The sequence below is a fragment of the Vulpes vulpes genome, chromosome 7 (genome assembly GCF_048418805.1).
Source record: "Vulpes vulpes isolate BD-2025 chromosome 7, VulVul3, whole genome shotgun sequence".
Lineage (NCBI taxonomy): Eukaryota > Metazoa > Chordata > Mammalia > Carnivora > Canidae > Vulpes > Vulpes vulpes.
This window is the reverse complement of record NC_132786.1, coordinates 87,336,841-87,353,125: the sequence shown is the minus strand read 5'-3', so window position 1 is coordinate 87,353,125 and position 16,285 is coordinate 87,336,841.

Here is a 16,285-nt window from a genome sequence, read left to right as displayed (position 1 = left end):
GTCATCCTGGCCTCACCTCTTCCCTCAAGAAGTAGCAGCCCATTCTCCAACAGTTGCAGACTAGTCCCCTCAAACACCAGCACCAGCTCTGTAGAGCTGGGAGCCTGAGCTACTCAGGGCAAACCTCTCAGCTTCTAAAGCTGAATTCCTTCCACTTTTTCCCTTATTCCTCCAGCCCTCGAGCAGATTGTAGCCATTTCTTGCAGTCTCTGCTTCTGCACTTAGTGTTCTCTTTCTGCTTTGCCAGTTCCTCAATCACTAGTTAATAATTCTTTATATTCAGTTCTCTCAATGACAATGACCAGCGTGATTTCTGTCCCCTGACTAGTCCCTAACTAATACAAAGAAACCAACACAGGCTGGATCATAAAGTATCTTACAATAACCGCTAAGAAGTTTGGATTTATTCTCAATAAAATGACACTGAAGGGTTTTTCTTTTCTTCTTTTCTTTTCTTTTCTTTTCTTTTCTTTTCTTTTCTTTTCTTTTCTTTCTTTTCTTTTCTTTTCTTTTCTTTTCTTTTTCTTTCTTTTTTTTTTGCTGTTTTCTTTTTCTTTTTTCTTTCTTTCTTTTCTTTTCTTTTTTTTTGCAAATCAAATGCAGTTTATTTTTTTTATTGGCGTTCAATTTGCCAACGTATAGCATAACACCCAGTGCTCTTCCCATTAAGTGCCCCCCTCAGTGCTCATCACCCAGTCACCCCCACCCCCTGCCCACCTCCCTTTCTACCACCCCTTGTTCGTTTCCCAGAGTTAGGAGTCTTTCATGTTCTGTCTCCCTTTTCTTTCTTTCTTTTTTTTTTTTTATTTGCCGTTTTCAATGAAGGAGCCCATCTCTTTCTCCATGGGGGAATATCAACATCTGTAGTGCAATACAGTACAATTTGAAGAGTATGTGTTTCCTGCAGGAGTCAAATTGCAAAAGGATCCTCAAATCACATTTAATTGATATTATTATTAATTATTATCCTGATTATAATGATTCCTAAAACAACTACCCTAAGTTGTTTCCTTGTAATGGCCTCCCAGACAAGCCAAGAATCCGATTCGTTCCGTAGGTCTTCCAGGGATGTGAACGGCTATCCTGCCATCATGTACTGATGTCTCTGGGCCTTGCAACATACTGCCTTCCATCTGTCCTCCAAGGCGGGGACCCAACTGTCTACCCTGAAACTCAGATCATGGACAAGACCTTGAGCTTCTCTTCATCTGACGGAGTGTTTCTTGTCCCATCACCCAGAAACCATGACTGACTTGGTGATGACAGGCAGTTTTTCCACAAGGAAAGCCATTTCTGACGTTTGGCATCATTTTCTGAAGCAAAATATTAGACCGTAGTGGATGAAATATGGACGGAAATTGCACCAACTCTGTCTGAATAGCCTTCCTTCTCTTTGGATCACTCCAGAGGTAGCCATGGTATGTAGCTGCACCTGGGGCTGCACCTGCCACAGCCCTCTGGCTAAGGGATATGGTTCTTTCTCAAGATCTTTTAATCAAAAGGTTTTGGGAACAAGAAGAGGGGCAGGAGGGAAGTATCAGTGGGGAAATATCCCTTTCATCCTGAAGGAACTGATGAAGCAAGGATTTTGGGATCAGTGTAGTCTCAACTGAAGGGTTTTTCAATCAGGAAAGTAGCAATGAGATTTGGACTTGAGAAAAATTACCCCAACTGCACTTTGGAGAATACATGGGAGGGGTGAGTACTAGAGGCAGTTAGGAAGGGATTGCAAAAATCCAGGTGAGATGATACCTTGAACTGAAGAAGGGAAAGTGTTGATTGAAAAAAAAAATGAGGTAAGAACTATTGAATAGTTAAGACCAACAGGACTTTTTGCTGGTTTGGCTAAAGGTAGGGAAGGAGGGAAAGATATTTATTTCATTTGGAAGTGACAAAGAGGAAGCCATCAAGGTTGACAATCTCTGGAAATGACAGCTGGATAAGTAATTCAGTTCATAGAAAAGAAGCCCAAACATTGAGGGGTAATCAGGTTTAAGGCAATCAAATGAATCTGGTGGTCTTTAGGACATCAAGGACATCAAGGAGTGGTTAGATTCAGAGATCTGGAGATCAAGAGAAGGTGATTTGATCTGGAGTCAGAGATCTGGGAATTATCAAAATACATGGTACCAAAGAGATTGATGGAGTACCCATGGAGAGAATCGAGTGAAAAGAGACCTAAGGCTAAAATCCTAAGAACAAAATGTGAGGATGTTTCAAGTGGTTCTCAGTCAACAGGTATATCTCTCCATTCCTGAATTTGAAAGATACTAACAGCTCTGTTGAGATTTAGGACCCATTTGTGTAACTTCAGGACCTTGGGAAATTTGCCACACAATCTCCTCTTTTTGAGAGAGCTGTTATATAGTGTTTACTGCCACGCCATCAGTATCTACCTACATAAGGGACTCTAGTGAGGGCTGCCCTATTTATTGGCATGGCTACTAGGTAAGCCAGCATGGGGCACTCATCTTTGAGGAATTGATGCAGAGGTGCCTGAAAGCATGCTGAGAAACTGGTGAGCAAAATAAGACTCTGAGAGGATTAGACCCCTGAAAAAGCAAGTGTCTAACATGTCACATGATGAGGACATAACCAAGAAGTGCTGACCCAACAGGGGACCCGTCTATCACTTTTACCAATTCAGTTACATTTTCCTTTGAGAGAAAATACAATATAGCAGTCAAAGGCACAGGTGCTAGCAAACTAAAACAGTTGATCTCAGCTCTTGCACTTACCAGCTATCTCACGTCTAGCTGATTATTTTATTCCTTTAAATTTTGGATGATTTATCTAAAAAATAGAGAAAATAAGAGCAACTCAAATCATAAGAGAATTGATGTTTAAATGAGGGAATCCATATAAAGCATTTTGTGTTAGCTGTATGTGCTAGATACCAGTCTATTGCTTCTTCTTTCTAAAATCACCCTGCATTACCAGCTCTGTGCTAATGGAGATTTAAATACTACTACTTTGCAATATTAAGCTTTATTGATGGAGGGTCATCGCAGGGAGATGGATTTTTTTTCCCTGATTCTAGTGTGCTGCGATTTTTGCTTCTGGCACCTGCTGCATAGACCTCAGCAGCACAGGTCTTGGTCTGCCCCAGCTGCACACTCAGGATCTATAGTGTCTTGTCAAGCTTGTAGCCTGGCCTAGACTAGTGAACACTTCCCATGGCCCTCCTGATGTAGACCCTGGGCAACCCAGGCCTCCTGGCACCTGACTCACTCTGTGCCTGCTGCCAGCCTCAGCCAGCCGGCACTGCCTAAGTTGTTGTGCCAGGTCTTCCCGATATGTATGCTTCACACCCCAGGCTACACACTGCCCTGCAGAGGGACAGGATCCAGCTACCCCAACTTTCTCTGCAAGAGCACCTGCCAGCCTCACCACACTTGCCAGAGGGTAGCTTCCTGCTTGCCCAGCAAACATAGACTACCTTTAGCCTTGGAAAAACAACAACCATCTCTACTGTCCCATGGGCTGCAACCACACCTTTTCCAGTGAGCTCTGAATCCCAGCGTTGGATTTACTCTAACTTGACCCTTTCTTGGAAACTCTCTATCAGCCTTAGTGTGTCCTGTAGAGTTCTCCCTAGATCTTTTTAGTTACTTCTCTATTATATTTAGTACTTTTATATATTAAACCTTCTGTATTCAAATTAATGGTGATTTCTGTTTCCAGAACAGATCTTGACTGATGGACTATTCTTGATATCATTACTTTATTCAACAAATATTTATTGAGTTCTTGCAGTAAGGTTGGCATTGGCACTGTTCTACATATTGATGAAACAGCAATAAACAAGACAAAATTCCCACACTTACAGAAATTGCATTCTCTAGGAGGACAGATTGGGGCACCAGTTAAATAATGTGAGATGTCTCTTTGTCTCTACAAGGCATGTACCTCTTACATTTCATAAAGCTTTGAAATCAAATTCACATTTCCTTAACATTAGAAAAGTTGGTGTAAAATATCAACTAATTCAAATCTAGTTCATTCAAATTTTTTATCATAATATTTTCTTTTAGTTATTTTAAAATCACATTGCTTTTGGCCAAACTTATCTTACAAGTTCACTCTGATATACATTTAAAATTTACCATTTAACTCTTCTTATGTCCTGGTGCTTGGTTCTCTTTTGAGTCATCTAATATGAGTGGCGGCATTAACTAGGTATGCCGTTACTCTGCAGATGGTTATTATTTTAAAGTTGCTTAGCAACAATTGTTTAACATTCAGCTCCTATCAGCTTTTGCACTGAGATGTTTTGAAACCCTGAAAAGAGTGTACTATTTCAGGTATTTAGCATTGAACTCCATTATTTCTCTGCTAAAATAGCACACTCTTATAGTTTGTATAGAAATTACACATTTATTAAAGTCCATAATGATTGCTGATTGAGCCAAGCATTTCTACATATTTCTATCAGACTTAGAGATATGCAGAGCACAAAACTAATTGGAATATATAAATTTGTGTTTCGAATTCACTAATCTTGAGGGTAAAGATGCATTTCATGACCAAATAAATTCTAAAAATGAAAAGGTGAAAAATGTGGTTAGACTAGATAAACTTATCAGCCTCTTCAAATTCAATAGCTTTATATGAATCTAATTGACATTACAAAGGTCCTATAGTCTTTTCTCTATCAGTTCTCTTACTAAAGAATAAATTAGAGACAGAAGAAAAAACGCAAACAACACTGAAGTGCTGTTCACTGCAAAACCAAGTTTACTTGAAACACATCAACATAAAATCGTGCCAAGGGCTAGAAAGTAGAGCTTTATTAAAACAAAAACAAAAACAAAAACAAAAAACAAAAAACAAAACAAAAAGAAAAACAAGAGCACCAAGTGCAAACACAAAACTAACCCTTATCTTTATTTTCCTTTTCAAGCCGGTGAGTTTCTATAGTACATATTGAACACATTCATAAAATGCTATGAATAAATCAAAACGGTAGAGTTGGATTATGCTAAAAGAAAGAGGGGAGCTCATTATATTAAAAGAAAGAAACCCCGTGGTTGATCCTTAATAAAATAAAATTATTATTCTCCTACTTTACTGAATATTCAGGGTAAGCACGTGTTGTATTTTTTTAAAAATCCAACAACATAATAGCGAAATACTCTATTTTTAAACAATATGCCATATGTTAGGAGTGGAGAGGTTAAGAATAATGGTAAACATTCAAATGTCAAAATATGAAACACTGCCCCCCGGAGTCCCTAAAGAGCCCCATGTATCATTACCAGTCCTAACTTTGTTCATTCCCCTAGAGGTAAACATCCTCCTAATTTTTATGACTATTATTTTCTTGTTTTTCTTTATACTTTAACCATTAATATCTACATCCCTTACACTATTGTTTCACTTTGCCTGGTTTTAAATTTTTTACCAATGGATTCATACTATATGTTTAGATTTTCCTTATTTCTTTCCATCAGTATTATAGTTATAAGAAGCTGTAGTTCATTCAGCCTCATTGCTCTCTGACTATACCATAACTTTTAATCTATTCTGTTTGAAGGACATTAGGATTGTTTCTGGTTTGGGGCTGCTAAAATCATTATATGAGCATTCTCGTATAGTATCCCAATCTTTTACAAATGCACAATATAACCTAGTGTACTTATGTTGGAGTGACTTCGTAGGTTGTAAAGTAATATTAATAATAGCAATGATAGCAATAACAATGATAGAAAACACTTTATAGGATTTATTATGTTCTGGATACTGTTCTGAGCATTTCACACAGATTAATTTACTTAATCTTCACCAAAAAAAAAAAAAAAAAATCCCACGAGAGCAAAACTTAGTTCCTGGAGCAGGAGCTGGGAGTAAGAGAAAAAAATCTTACTCTTTTTATGTATGAAGTCATATACTCAAGGTCATAGAAGTAAAAAGATGGGATTCAAATCCATGTAGTTGGCAACACAGTCTGTACTCATCCACTACATCATAATGCAATAGTATTTATACAGTATAACATCTTCAAATTTGTTAGAGAATGTCAAACTGTTTTCCAAAGAAATTATGCTAATTAACATTCTCATTAGCAGGATAAGAGAGTTTCCATTACTTCCTATCTTTCTCAACACCTGTTATTGTCAGCTTCCTTATTTTAGTCTATTTGAAAGTTGTATAATGCCATCTCATTGTGATTTATACTTGAAATTCTCTATTACAAATGAAACAAGGATATTGTTTTGTTTACCCATCATCTGAATTTATTTATTTGTGAATTTCTTGTTCAAGATTTTCCTCTATTTTCTGTTGGGTTTTACATCTTTCTTATTTATATATAGGAGTTCTTTAGATGTTCTGTATATTATTTGAGCATTATATGTGATGCAACGATCTCTTCATACTCTGAGGCATGTATTTTTACTGTTTACTGCTTTTGATGGAAAAATTAACTTGTTAATGTATTTAGATATATTCACTTTTTTCCTTTACAGGTAGAGCTGGTTGTGTCTTTTAAAAAGATCCTCTCCCAGGGCACCTGCGTGGCTCAGTCAATTAGGCACCCGACTCCTGATTTCAACCCAAGTCATGATCTTGGCTTAGGTCATGATATGGGGGTCATGGGATTGAGTCTGCTTAAGATTCTCTATCTCCCTCTCCCTGTGCCACTCACTTACACCCTTGGTTGTTTGCATGTGCTCTCTCTCACTACAAAAAAAATTAAAATCCTCTCCTGGGGCATCTGGATGGCTCAGTGAGTTAAGCATCTGACTTTTAATCTCAGCTCAGGTCTTTAGCTCAGAGTTGAGTTCAGTCCTGTACTGGGCTCCACACCCAGTGGGAAAAAAAATCCACTCCTATCCCAATATTTTGAAGATATTCTTCACATTGTGTTCTTAGTGTTGTAATTTTGCCTGCTACCTTTTATCTTTAGAAACCTACAACCAGGGATCCCTGGGTGGCGCAGCGGTTTAGCGCCTGCCTTTGGCCCAGGGCAAGATCCTGGAGACCCGGGATTGAGTCTCACGTCGGGCTCCCGGTGCATGGAGCCTGCTTCTCCCTCTGCCTGTGTCTCTGCCTCTCTCTCTCTCTCTCTCATAAATAAATAAATAAAAATTTAAAAAGAAAAGAAACCTACAACCAGGCAGCCCCCGTGGTGCAGGGTTTAGCACCGCCTATAGCCTGGGGTGTGATCCTAGAGACCCAGGATTGAGTCCCACGTCTGGCTCCCTGCATGGAGCCTGCTTCTCCCTCTGCCTGTGTCTCTGCCTCTCTCTCTCTGTGTGTGTCTCTATGAATGAATAAATAAAATCTTAAAAAAAAAAAAAAGAAAGAAAGAAACCTGCAACCAATTCTAGGTACCCAAGATTTTTTTCCCACAAAAATATTTAAATGTCCCAGAATCATTTGTTGAAAAGCAGTCCTTTCTGTCCTATAGGATGGTACCACCACTGCCACAAGCTAAGCCTCCATGTAATAAAATGCTGCACTATCTTCATAACTATAGCTATAATGTATTTTAATATCTGGCAGGGTAAATTCTATTACATTCTTCTTCTGAGTACATTGGCTATTCTTGGTCCTTTCCACTCCACATAAATCTTAAAGTGTGCTTTTCAATTAAAAAACTATTTGGGATTTTGATGAAGAGGACATTGAAACTGTAAACATTTGGGAATAATTATATTTACAATTCTAAATCTTCCAATCTTTGAGTATGGAGTACAACTTTTTGTAAATGGTTCTTTACTTCATAAACTTGATGCAAGTTTACAAAATTTCTTGTACATTGACAAAGAAATCTACAATGAGAAATTAAATCCAAAAAAAAGAAGCAGCATGCCAAATGTGCAGACGTTGATCTGCTAGCCATCAGGATATGATTGAATTCAATGATGTATTCAAGATTGCGCCTTAGGTACAAGGAACTTTAATGCTTTCAAGAATTCTGCTTTTCACTCGTTATCTGAACACCTGGCAATCAGAACTGTATAAAATGTAACCAAGTGAGCAAAAGAACACCAAATTTTCAGTCTTCTTTAGTGTCTTTAAGATTTCAAAATTTTCTCCAGAGCTTTGAAGATCTTTTATGAAATTGCTTTGTGTTTAATATTTGTTATTATTTTAATAATATTTTTATGAATTTTCACATTGTCGCATATAGAAATGCAATTGATTTTCATATCGCAATTTTTGCATCTAACAAAGTTGTTAAATTCCCTTATCCTAATAATGTGTAGATTCTTTTGGATGTTCAGCATATACATAATATTGTCTCAGACTAACAGTTTTGATTTGAAAAGCAGTGATGACAGACATTCTTGTCTTTTTCCCAATCTCAAAGAGAAAGCTTTCAAGGGTTCATCACGTTTGCTGCAGATGTTTGATAGAAACCCCTTAATTAGATTGATGAAGTGCCCTTTATATCTAGTTTGTTAAGAGCATTTTTATCATGAATAGATGTCGAATGCTTAGCAATTGCTTTTAATACATCTAATGAGATGATCACAATTAAATCTCCTTTAATTTGATTATGTGGTGGATCACAGTAATTGATTTTCTATTTTAAAAATAACTTTGGATTTCTAATATGAACCTAACCAAGTCATGATGAGTTATCCTTTGCTGTATTTGTTTTACTAACAGTTTAGAATTATGCTCTATATCATGAGTGAAATTGGCCTGTAATTTTCCTTTCTCATACCATCATTTGGTATCAGATATTTGCTGGTCTCATAAAACAAGTTAGAAAGTATCCCTTTCTTTTTATATTCTGGAAAAGCTTGTTTAAGCTCTTGCATATTTGTTTGTACTCCCCAAAAAAGTTGTTTAGACTTTGAATTTTCTTTCTATGAATACAATTAATTTAAAAGCTATGGAACCAATTTTTTGTCTATTTTGCTAAGCTGTATATTTCTAAAAATTAGCCCATTTCTTCTATGTTACAAATTTATTGGCTTTGAGTTTTTCATAATATCATATCTATTAATGTCACAAAAGAAATGGGTATGTCCTCTTTTTCACTCCAGATATCACTCTTCAAAGTTAACTTTGCCAGAGGTTTGTCACTGAAAAAAGTCTTTTTTCAAAAAATAAACTTTTAATTTTTTTATTACTTTCTGCTCTAATCTTTATTTCCTTTGAGGTTATTTTGTGCTGTTTTTCTAATTTATTAAAATAAATGGTTCTCATTAATATTCAGTCTTTCGTTCTGCTAGACACATTCAAAGCTATCAATTCCCTCCTATTGTTTTAGCTATAGCCCATAAATTTTATCAAGTGAAATAAACTATTTTCAGTTCCACTCATATTTTAGGATCCATTAGAATTTCTTGGTTCATTCATTGGTTTTTTAGAATTGTGCTAACCCCCTAAAATACAAGGCTGCTTAATCACCTATTTCGAGGTAAATATCAATTTAGATATTGCCTTTTTGGGCAGCCCAGGTGGCTTAGCGCCACCTTCAGCCCAGGGTGTGATCCTGGAGACCCAGGATCGAGTCCCGCATCAGGCTTTCTGCATGGAGCCTGCTTCTCCCTCTCCCTGTGTCTCTGCCTCTCTTTCTCTGTGTCTCTCATGAATAAATAAATAAAATCTTTTTTAAAAAATTATCTTCTCAGTGAATTGAACCTTTCATCATACGAAGTTAACTGCTTCTGGCTTTACAATTGTTTCCAGATATTAATATATCTATATCAGATTACTTTGGGTTGGTATAGCTTTTACCAAAATTTTCCTCTCAAAATTTCTATATTTTATCCTTTAGGTGTGATCTCTTACAACAGAATATAAGTGGTTTTATATGTCAATTAGTTTATTCTGCCTCCAACTGGATAGCTTAGTCCACATACATGTGATGTGTTACTGACATATTTTGGTTATTTTACTATCTCAGTTTTTTTCTACTTATCCTTCTTCCATGTTTCTTTTCACTTTTATTTTCCATACTTTAAAAAAATTTTTTTTCTATCTGTTTTCCTCGATTACTAGCTTGGAAGTTACATACTCATTTCTATTAAACAATCATTTTAGTAGTTGGTTTTACATTAGAAAATCAATTCTATACAACATGTAACCATTAAAATGGCCATTATATAGAAATAAGTTATATATTAGATATCACATTTATACATTATAATACTTTTATTCTCTTCTCATAAAATCCACACTTTTTTAAATTGTAATATAGTTAATGTATACTATTACATTAGTTTCAGGTGAACAACATAGTGATTCAACAATTATAAACATTACATAGTGCTCACAAGCAGTAAGTGCAAATTACCCTCTGTCATCATACAAAATTATTACAATATTATTGACAATATTCTCTATGGTATATTTTTCATCACTATGACTTACTTATTTTATAATCAAAGTTTATACCTCTTAATCCTCTTCACTTATTTTGCAATCCCCTATCCCCCACCCTTTTGGTAACCACCAGTTCTGTGTTTATGAGACTATTTCTACTTTTGCTTGTTTGTTTTAGATTCCACATATAAATGGAATCATATGGTATTTGTCTTTCTCTGACTTATTTCACTTAGAATAATGTTGCAAATGACAAGACATCATTCTTTTTTATGGCTGAGTAATATTTCATTTTTTATACACACACACACAGTGTCTTCTTTATTCATTCACCTATCAATGGACACTTAGGGCCCATATCTTGGCTATTGTAAATAATGCTGCAGTAAACATAGGGGTGCATATATCTTTTCAAATTAGTGCTTCTGTTACCTTTATGTAAATATTTGGTAGTGGAATTACTAGATCATATGGTATTTCTATTTTTTCAATTTACATCGAGGGTTGTAGAAAACAGGGTTCTCTTTTCTCCGTATCTCTACCAACACTTGTCTCCATTTAGCCATTCTGACTGGTATGAGGTGATACCTCATTGTGGTTTTATTTGCACTTCCCTGATGATGAGTGATGTTGAGCATCTTTTCATGTGCCTGTTGGCCATCTCTAGGTCTTCTTTGGAAAAATGTCTCTGCAGGTCCATTTTTTAATCAAATTAGTTTTTTAGTGTTGAGTTGTCTAAGTTTTATAAATTTCGGATATTGACCCCTTATTGGATATGTCATTTGCAAATATCTTCTTCCATCCACTGAGTTGTCTTTTTGTTTTGTTAATGGTTTCTTCCACTATGCAAAAGCATTTTATTTTGGTGTAGTCCCATTAGTTGACTTTTGCTTTTGTTTCCCTTGCCTAGGGATACTTATCCATAAAAACATTGCCAAGGGCAATGTCCATTTTACTATCTAAGGTTTCTTTTAGGAGTTTTGATTTCAAGTAATACATGGAGATCTTCAATCCATTTTGAGTTTAATTTTGTGTGTGGTGTAAGAAAGTGGTTCAGTTTCATTCTTCTGCATGTAACTGTCCAATTTTTTTCAACACCATTTATTGAAGAGACAGTCTTTTTCCATTGTGTATTCTTGCCTCTTTTGTTATAGATTAATTGACCCATAGGTATGGGTTTATTTCTGAGCTATTTTGTTGTCTGTTTTTTTTTTTTTTTTCCCCAGTACTATACTGTTTTGATTAACATAGTTTGAGATTTGGGATTGTGATGACTCCAGCTTTGTTCATCTTTCTCATAAAGTTGCTTTGGCTATTCAGAATCTTTTGTGGTTCCATGAAAATCTTAGGATTATTTTTTCTAGTTCTGTGAAAAATTCTATTGATATTTTGATAGAGATTATATTGAATCAGTAGATTACTTTGGGTAGTATGTATCTTTCCATTTAATTGTTTCATTTATTTGTCTTGTTTTCAATCTCTTTCATCAATGTCTTAGTTTTCAGAGTACAGGGCTTTCACTTGTGTGGTTAAATTTATTTCTTAGTATTTTTTCTTTTCTTTCTTTTTTTTTTTTTAAGATTTTATTTATTCATGAGAGACACAGAGAGAGAGAGAGAGGCAGAGACACAGGCAGAGGGAGAAGCAGGCTTCATGCAGGGAGCCCGACATGGGACTTGATCCCAAGTCTCCAGGATCATGCCCCGGGCTGCAGGCAGCACTAAACCACTGCACCACCAGGGCTGCCCAGTATTTTATTTTCCTGATGTGATTGTAAATGGGATTTTTAAAAATTTCTTATTGTACTCATTTTTATTGTACACAAATGCAATAGATTTCTATTAATTTTGTATCCTGCAATGTCACTGAATACATTTATTAGTTCTAATAGTTTTTTGATGACATCTTTACGGTTTTCTGTACACAAAACCCTAGGTCATCTGCAAATAGAGATGGTTTTGCTTCTTTCTTACCAATTTGGATGACTTTTCTTTTTCTTATCTGATTGTTCTAGCTAGGACGTCCAGTACCATGTCAGATAAAAGTGGTGAGAATGGATGTCCTTCTCTTAATCCTGTTCTTAGAAGAAAAAAACTTAAAGCTTTTCACCAATGAGTATGGAAGATCTTTTTCCATCCTTTCACTTTCAAACTGTATGTCTCAGTTTTGAAGTGAGTCTCTTGTAGGCAGCATATAGACAGGTTGTATATTTTAACCATTCAATCATCTTATGTCATTTGGTGAATTTAGACCATTTACATTTGAATTATTCACAGGTATTTACTTACCACTATTTTGTTAACTGTTGTCTGGTTGTTTTGTAGATTTTCTCTCTTCCTTTCTTCTTTTGCTCTCTTCTTTTATGGTTTGATTATTTAGTGTTACGCTTGGCTTCATTTTTGGTGTATCTATTACAGCAAGTGGATACCAAGAAGATCTTGTATATAATAGTTTATATTCAGTTGATGGTTGCAACCAAACATATTCTGAAAGCATTACATTTTTACTACCCCCCTCTATTTTTTATGCATGTCCTATATTACATATATTAAAACTTATTTTGTGTATTTCTTGACTAATTTTTATAGATAAAATTAATTTTCTACTTTTGTCTTTTAACTTTATTAGCATTATGAATGGTTGATCTAACTTTACTGTATGTTTACTTATATCAGTAAAATGTTTTCCTTTCTTAATTTTCTTGCCTGTAGTTATAGCCTTTTATTTTCCACTTAAAAAGTCTCTTTAACATTTCTTATAAGGCCTGTTTAGTGGTGATGAACTTCTTAAACTTTTGCTTGTCTGGGAAACTCTCTCTCCTTCAATTCTGAAGAACAATCTTGCTGGGTAGAGTATTCTTGGTTACAGGTGGTTTTTTTTTTTTTTTTTTCCTTCAGCACTTTGAATATATAAGCCACTTTTATCTGGTCTACAAAGTTTCTGCTGAAAAAGAGGCTATGGAGTTGCCCTAATATTTAATTGTTTGCTTTGTTGTTGTTGTTTTAAATTTATTTATTCATGAGAGACAGAAAGGGAGAGGCAGAGACATAGGCAGAGGGAGAAGCAGGCTCCCTGTAGGGAGCCTGATGTGGAACTCAATCCCCAGACCCCAGGATCACGACCTGAGACAAAGGCATATGCTCAACCACTGAGCCACCCAGGGATCCCAATAGATTTGTTTTTAAATATGAGTTAGATATGCCAAATAGAATTTCAAACACAGATCTGAAGTTGAGAAATGAGATTTAGGTTGGTGTTATAGATTTAAGAATACAGTTAATAGCAAGAGAAAAGCAAAAATGAATTATTGTGACCTCATCAAGATAAAAAGCTTTTGCACAGCAAAGGAAACAGTTAACAAAACTAAAAGGCAACCTACAGAATGGAAGAAGATACTTGCAAATGTCTTATCAGATAAAGGGTTAATATCCAGAATTTATAAGGAACTTATCAAACTCAACACCTCAAAAACAAAAAAATCCAGTCAATAAATGGGCAGAAAACACAAACAGATATGTCTCCTAAGAAGACATACAAATGCCCAACACACATATGAGAAGATGCTCAACATCACTATCAGGGAAATACAAATCAAAACCACAATGAGATACCAACTCACCTGTCAGAATGGCTAAAATTTAACAACTCAAGGAACCACAGATGTTGGCAAAGATGCTGAGAGAGGGGAACCCTCTTATACTCTTGGTGGGAATACAAACTGGTGCAGCCACTCTGGAAAACAGTATGGAGGTTCCTCAAAAAGTTAAAAATGGAGCTACCCTATGACCCAGCAATTGCACTCTTAGGTGTTTATCCAAAGGATACAAACATAGTGATTCAAAGGGGCACATGTACCCTAAGGTTTATAGCAGCAAAGCCCACAACAGCCAAAATGAAGAGCCCTGATGCCCTTTGACAGATGAATAGATAAAGAAGATGTGGCATACACACACACACACACCAGAATATTAGTCACCATGAAGAATGAAACCTTGCCATTTATAACAACATGGATGGAACTAGAAAATATTATGCTAAGCAAAATAAGTCACTTAGAGAAAGACAAGTATCTTATGATTTTACTCTATGTAGAATAAGAAACAAAACAGGAACATAGGGGAAGGGAAGGAAAAATAAAGTAAGATGAAAATAGAGGAAGGCAAACTGTAAGAGATGCTGAACTCTAGGAAACAAACTGAGGGTTGCTGGAGGGAAAGAACAATTGGGTAATGAGCATTAAGGAGGGCACTTGATGTAATAAGCACTGGGTGCTATATGCAACTGATGAATCACTAAATTCTACTCCTGAAACTAAAATACAGTATATGGTAACTAAATTGAATTTAAATAATTTTTTTTAAAAAAGTACAGCTAATTGTAGCAATGTATGTGTAAAGTAAGAGTCCTAAAGATGAAATCTCAGAGTATTATCAAAAAAAAAAAAAAAGAAAGAAAAATCAAAACCATAAAGGACAGTTAGGCAGTATACAAACCAAGAAGGAGCGGTTTTTTTTTTTTTAAGTTTCTTAATTTCAATATAGTTAACATAGAGTGTTATATTAGTTTCAGGTGTAAAATATAGTAATTCTGTACACTACTCAGTGCTCATCAAAAGTGTACTCTTTATCCCCAGCATCTATTTTACCCATCCCCATCTCCTTTCTGGTAACCAACAGTTAGTTCTTTATAATGAAGTCTGTTTTTTGTTTTGTTTTACTCTTGTTTTCTTTCTTAAATTCCACGAGGGAAATCATCTGGTATTTGTCTTTCTTTGACTAACATCTCACATAGCATTGCACTCTCTAGTTCCATCTATGTTGTTGCAAGTGGCAAGATATCATTTTTTTGTGGCTGAATAGTTTTCCTGTGTGTGTGTGTGTGTGTGTGTGTGTGTGTGTGTGTGTGTGTATAAACCAACCACATCTTTTTCCATCCATAGATGGACACTTGGACTGCTTCCACAGTTTGTTGTAAACAGTGCTGCAAAAAACATAGGAGTGCATGTAACCCGTTGACCTCGTATTTTTGGATTTTTTGGGTAAATACCCAGCAGTGGGGTAACTAGACCAGAGGGTCTATTTTGAACATTTTGAGGAAACTCCATACTGTTTTCCACAGTAGCTGCAACAGTTTGCATTCCCACCAACAGTACACAAGGTTTCCTTTTTCTTCACATTCTTGCTAACACTTGTTGGCTCTTGTGTTTTTAATTTTAACCATTCTGACAGGTGTGGGGTAATACCTCATTTTGGTTTTGATTTAGATTTCCCTGATGATGAGTAATGTTGAACATCTTTTCCTGTGTCTGTTGGCTATCCGGATGCCCTCTTTGAAGGAATGTCTGTTCATGTCTTCTGCTCATTTTTAATTGGATTATTCATTTTTTGTGTTTTTATCAGTTCTTTATATATTTTAGATACTAGCCCTTTGTCGGATATGTCATTTGCAACCATCTTGTCCCATTCAGTAGGTTGCTTTTTAGTTACTTCCTTCACTGTGCAGATTTTTATTTTGCTGTAGCCCCAATGTCCCATGGGACTACATGAGAGTCCCATGTAGTCCCACATGAGAGCATGTGAGTGAGTTGGAGACAGAGGGGCAGAGAGAGAGAAAAAGAGAATCTTAAGCAGGCTCCACACTCAGTGCAGAGCCAAATGCAGGACTCTATCTCACAATCCTGAGATCATGACCTGAGCCAAAATCAAGAGTCAGATGCTTAACTCAGCCACCCATTTGCCCTGCCCCAAAGGTTTATTTTTGCTTTTGTTTCCCTTACCTCAGGAGACATATCTAGGAAAATGCTGCTATGGCCAATGTCACAGAAATTATTGCCAGTGCTCTCTTCAAAGATTTTTATAGTTTCAGAGCTTACATTTAGGTCTTTAATCCATTTTGGGTTTATTTTTGTTTAAGAAAAAAAAAGTGATCCAAGTTTCATTCTTTGGCATATAGCTATCCAGTTTTCCTAACACCATTTGTTGAAGAGACAGTCTTTTCC